Raw genomic sequence first — 6,634 nt, 5'->3', positions numbered from 1 at the left:
GTGAGTGTGTGTGTAAGTGTGTTGTGTGTGAGTGTGTGTGTAAGTGTGAGTGTGTGTTGTGTGTGAGTGTGTGTTGTGTGTGAGTGTGTGTGTGTGTGTGAGTGCATGTGTGTGTGAGTGTGTGTGTAGCTACCTGTGTATATGTGTGTGTGCCTAGCTACCTGTGTGTGTGTGTGCCTAGCTACCTGTGTGTGTGTGCCTAGCTACCTGTGTGTGTGTGTGTGCCTAGCTACCTGTGTGTGTGTGTGCCTAGCTACCAGTGTGTGTGTGTGCCCAGTTACCTATGCATCTGTGTGTGTGTGTGCGCGCAAGCGCATTTCTGACATATGTAACATATAGACACACACACATACACACATGCACACACATACACATATATGCGCAGACATAAAGACCCACATGCACACACATCTAACTCTTAGTATGTGGGTGTTTGTGTGTCTTATATGTATGAACATGCACATTCACACACACACACACACATACAAACACAACGCACACACACACATATATGTATCTCATTCTCAGTGTGTGCGTGTGCATGTGTATCTTCCTCATATATGTATATCAGATACATACACACACATACAATGTATGTATACAGGTAATCACACATACATACACACAAGCAATAAAATAAAACTACTTATATACCCAAAGACAATCATTATAAAAGTAAAAACAAAAACAAAAAACAAATGAAATAAACAAACAAACAAATAAATAAATGATGAGGAAAGATTAGTTCTGAAGATGGCGGGGGGGGAGTGAAAAACAAAAAAGAAAAACCAAAAACAAAGCAACAAAATTAAAAAAAAAGCAAAAGAAAAGAACGAGGGAAAGCAAGGACGTTTGGCAAAGTAGAAGATGGATGGTGGAGGAGGAGGGCATCCAAAACGCATAAATTAGGGGGCAATTGAAGGTATAAAATATTCAAAATGTTTTATGATAAATGACAAAATGAAAGCAAAAACGGGAAGAACGGAAGACAGTCAAAGAAACAAACAGATGTAAATAGATATATATATATATATATATATATTTTTTTTTTTCTAGCTTCATCAGAGCTGCGCCATGCTGATGCACCGCCGTTATATATATAATATATATATATATATATATGTACTTGTAATATATATATATATGTATGTATGTATAATATATATATAATATATATATATATATATATATATAATTAAAATATAATATATATACAATATATATATATATAAAATATGATATATATACAATATAATAATATATCTATTATATAATATATTCTATATATATATATATTAATATATATATATAATATATATATATAATATAATATATATATACACACTGTTTTTTCCTTTTTTATTTGTATTTTGTTTTGATTTGTTTATTGTTTTTGTTGAGTTATTTGGGGGTGCTTTTTTTTATGTTGAAACCACCAAACAAGAGAGTCTATTAAGAACTGTAACATAACATCAGATATTCATATTTGCCTTATTATTGTCATTGTTGAGGCAGTATTTGCTAGTAGTTCTTTTCATTGCGAGTTCAAATCTGGTCCAAGTCAAACTTGCCTTTCGTTCTTCCAGTCCTGTTAAGGTCAAACTTGCCTTCCATTGTCCTAGTCCTGTTGAGGTTAAACTTGATCAACCTTTCTTCTTTCTAGTCCTGTCAACTTGCCTTTCGTTCTTGAAACGCCTGTCGAGGTCAAACTTTCCTTTTCTTCTCCAAGCCCTGTTGCGGTCAACCTTGCCTTTCATCACTGGTATCAATACAATCGACTTGCCCCTTGCCCCCTAAAATTTCAGGCATTTTGCCAATAGGGCAATTACGATTATCCTTATAATCAATATGGCAAGCTGGAACAATTATTTGCACACTGGGCAAAACGCTTGGTAGCATTTTGTCTGTCTTTATGTTCCGAGTTCAAATTCCACCGAGGTCTGCTTCATCTACCATCATTTTTTTTTTGGGGGGGGGGTCAACAAAGTAAGTACCAGTTGAGCACCAGTGTAATTGACAAGCCCCCTTTGCCCAAAATTTCAGGCCTTGTGCCGATAACAGACACTTCTTACCACACAGCTTCATTTGCGCCTTATTTTTATTTTCCTTATTGTTTTTATTGTTATTCTTATTGGTTCACAGTAACCAGTAAAAGGGATTTTCACTGTTTCCATTATCAACACAAGCCCCAACCACAAATACATACACACACACACACATTAAACTGATTTTCTGCTTGCTTAACAAAAGCTAAGAAATGCACTTGTTGTAATTATTAAATACAGAAATACATACACGAACACAAATATAGAAATATGTAAACACATATACACACATATATATTTTTTCACACACGTACATACGTACGTACATGCATACATACATACATACATATATACACAGATATAGAAACGTGAAAAATGTATGCGCCTATGCTAGTATATATAATCAATAAACATGCACATATATATACACACATGCACGTGTAAATGTGTATGTATATAGGCATGACAAGTGTGAATAAATAATGAGTTACATAAATGTAAACAAAATATGCTTGTACGTGATTAAATTTTAATCATAATTAGTATATTATCATCATCATTATTATTATTATTATTATCATTGTTGTTGTTGTTGTTATTATTGATAATAACGATGCAGAATGTGAGTAAATGAAAGGTGAAAAAAGAAGATTAAGTTGATAAATACATATATATATATATATATATGCAGATGGATAGATATGAATATGTTTGGATATGTGTGTACATATGAGTGAAGGAAAGAGAGAGGCAAAATGAGCACAGTGAAAGAAAGAAAGAAGGAAGGAAAGATTTCAGTAAAAATGTGTAAATAAATATACAAAAATTAACAAGGAATGGAAGATGAAGTGAACAGCTATATATATGTATATACATACACATATCTACATTGACACATGTACATATATATATATATATATAGTATATATAATATATATATATATATACATACATATATATATATATATGTATGTATGTATATATATATACATACACACACACACATATATATATATACACATATATATATATTTATATATATATATACATGTATATGTATATATATATATATATATTTTATATTATAAATATATATTTATATATGTATTATGTATATACATATATATGTATTTATATATACACACCACACATATATATATTAATCACACGTACATACACACCTCCTATTATACACCCGATATACACACACATATATACATATTCACACTTACATAAATATCTACATACACCTACATATACATACACATTTACACACACACACACACCCACACATACACACATATATACATACGTATATAAATTCATCAAACCGAAAGCACATATTTAAAGAAAAAAACAAAAGCAACAAACACCAAATAACAACAACAACAAACAATGACAAGAACAACAACAACGACAACACCAACAACAACAACGACATCAAAACCTCAGGAATCCTACTCGTGTTCTTTACACATAAATGGAAAACAGCCAGGCAAAATAGATGTCACCGGAATATATAGTGTGCAACAGGAAATTTTTCCGGCGCCATATTTTTCTGAAGTATTTGCAGAGTGCAAAACAGCAATAATTTTTCTTGTGCCAGCTTCAGTTGCGATTGTTTTTTGGTGTTATTGTTCTTGATATTCTTTAGTTAAGTGGTGTGAGTTGCGGGGGGGGGGGGGGGGGGGAGGGAGTTTTTTGGGGTTTTTTTTTTTTATGGCACAATTATGGAAGTCGGTCTAGTTTTGTTCTATATTTTATTTCTACTTTCTTTTTTTTCTTTTTTTTTTACATGCTGGTTTTCTTGGGAGTGTGGGGTGGGTTCTTGTTTTTGTTGTTGTTTTTGTTGTTGTTGTTGTCACTTGGTGCTTATCTAAAAATGCCCAAGAACTGCAGAACAATTTCCGCAAGTAAATAGCATTATATATATATATCATCATCATCATATATATGTTGTGTGGGTGTGTGTGTGTGTGTACATGTGTGAGAGAGTGACTCTGTGTGTGTGTGTGTGTGTGTGTGTGTTTAGAAAGAGAGAGAGAGAGAGAGACAGGGAGAAAGAGTCAAGCAGAAACTAGTGGTGGTGGGGAAGACAGACAGACAGAAATAGATGTGTGTGTGTGTGTGTGTGTGTGTGTGTCCCCACACACGTGCCCTTTCTGTCGCCAACCCTCACCTGTTTTCAAGCAAGGTAATATTTCCTCATAGCTAGACGTGTTTTTCACAGAAGACTGGAAACAAACAACATCGCTTGTATGACGATGATGAGGAGGAGGATGATAACGATGACGCTCATTTACAACCATCACTATGTATGTATGTATGTATGTATGTATGTGTGTGTGTGTATGTATATGTATGTATGTATGTGTGTGTGTATGTATATGTATGTATGTATATATGTATATATATGTATGTATGTATGTATATATGTATATATATGTATGTATGTATGTATATATGTATATATATGTATGTATGTATATATGTATATATATGTATGTATGTATATATGTATATATATGTATGTATGTATGTATGTATGTGTGTATGTATATGTATGTATGTATGTGTGTGTGTATGTATATGTATGTATGTATGTATGTATGTATGTATGTATATATGTATATATATGTATGTATGTATATATATGTATGTATGTATATATGTATATATATGTATATATATGTATGTAGGTATGTATGTGAGAGTGTGTGTGTACATGTATATGCAGATAGACAGAAATAGGTAATGTATATATCTATGTATAGCTATGTACAATTGTATATATGTGTAACCATGCATGTATATATATACACACTGGTGAAATCCCATTACATAAAATAACAGTACAACAAACTTTACAGTATAATACTTTTGTTTGTTTTTTTTTATTTCTTTTGGTTTGATTTTCTTTTCTTTTTTTCCCCCCCAAATTCCTAAACGTTATCTTTACTGACACAACATTAAATCAAATCTCATTACAAAGAATAACAATTCCAGAACAACAGACCAACACTAAACCCCTAAACAGTCAAAATTTCATGCCAGAACAGAAAATAGAAAAATAAAAAAACAGCATATACTTCATTGTAAAGTCTTGTTAAGTCAAATATATATTAACTGAGACACAACATTCAGATAGAAATCTAGCAGACATCCTTAACTCTTTGCAATATCAAACAGCCATATCCAACCCAGTCAGATCCAGCCTCTCACACCTATCCTATAATGTCACTCGAAAAATAAACTATCACATCAATGAAATGTCAAAGCTAGGAGATAATGCCTGATTATTCAATTAGCATTCAGATTATTCTCAATCGAAATCAAATTCGATGACTGGCATCCGTGCTAGCAGGGTGTAAAGGGCACTATATGAGTGTGATCATTGACAGAGTAGCTAACCGGCTTCTGTGCCAGTGGCACATAAAAGGCACCATTTGAGTGTGATCATTACAAGCGTCACCTTACTGGCACTTGTGCCCCATGCTAGTAGGGTGCTAAGAAAGAGCACCATCCGAGCGTGATCGTTGCCAGAGCGGCTAACTTTACCAGACTTGTGCCTCAGAAGGAAACTTTCTAGGTGCAATCCCATGATCATTCATGACCGAGGAGTGGTGGGTGGGGTTTCTTTACCCTTATACCCCAATATTCTTCCTGTTCTGTATTCAAACCAGCCAAGAGCTAGCTTCTCATACATACTCGACAATGTCTTTCAATCACATCATTAAAATCTCAAAACTACAAAATTATTCTTTTATTCATTTACTTGTTTCAGTCACAAGAATGCAGCCATGCTGGGGCACTACCACAGAGAACGTTTACTCAAATGAATTGAACCCAGTACTTCTCTTAAAGCATGGCACTTAATATATTGATCTCTTTTACCAAACTGCTAAGTTACAGAGACATAAAAACACCAACACCAGTTGTCAAGGCACGATGGAGGACAAACACACAAAGAGGGCTTCTTTCAGTTTCCATCTACTAAATGTGCTCACAAGGCTTTGGTTGGCCCAAGGCAATAAGTAGAAGACATTTGCCGAAGGTGCCACACACAGAACAATGCAAATAAATAAGCTTTACTTTTGACAGAATGTTATAAACTAGTTTGTTTTTAGATTTGGTCTGCATGATTCTTTATGTGAGTTTGTGTGTTGAAGCATATTCTGTTGTGTCTGGGGAAAGTCATTTTCCTTTTGTGCCTTATAATTTAACACACTCACCAGTAAAATATTTCCACTTATTTCTTATTTCTATTTTCCTAAAATTTTCATTATGTCTTGCAACCTTAAAGCCCTTTTTTTTTTAATTAATTTACAACATAGAGTAATCTAAATGCTAAAAACTTAAACACTTACAGGCAGCCTTCAACTTTTCCTTTAACCCAATATTTCCAAGCTACCATCATATCAGCTCCATTCCCTTCATGACTTTTGTCGATACCAGTGCCGTTGCTATCGTGCCTCAAGCCCCAAAGGCACTGCGACATCCACCACCACCATCTGTACGCACATGATCACAACCTCATAAACATCAAACCCAGTGCTAACTCACATACCACATCACACCCAGTCCATATA

This window comes from Octopus sinensis, linkage group LG21 (genome assembly GCF_006345805.1).
Source record: "Octopus sinensis linkage group LG21, ASM634580v1, whole genome shotgun sequence".
Lineage (NCBI taxonomy): Eukaryota > Metazoa > Mollusca > Cephalopoda > Octopoda > Octopodidae > Octopus > Octopus sinensis.
Note: the sequence above shows the minus strand (reverse complement) of the source record.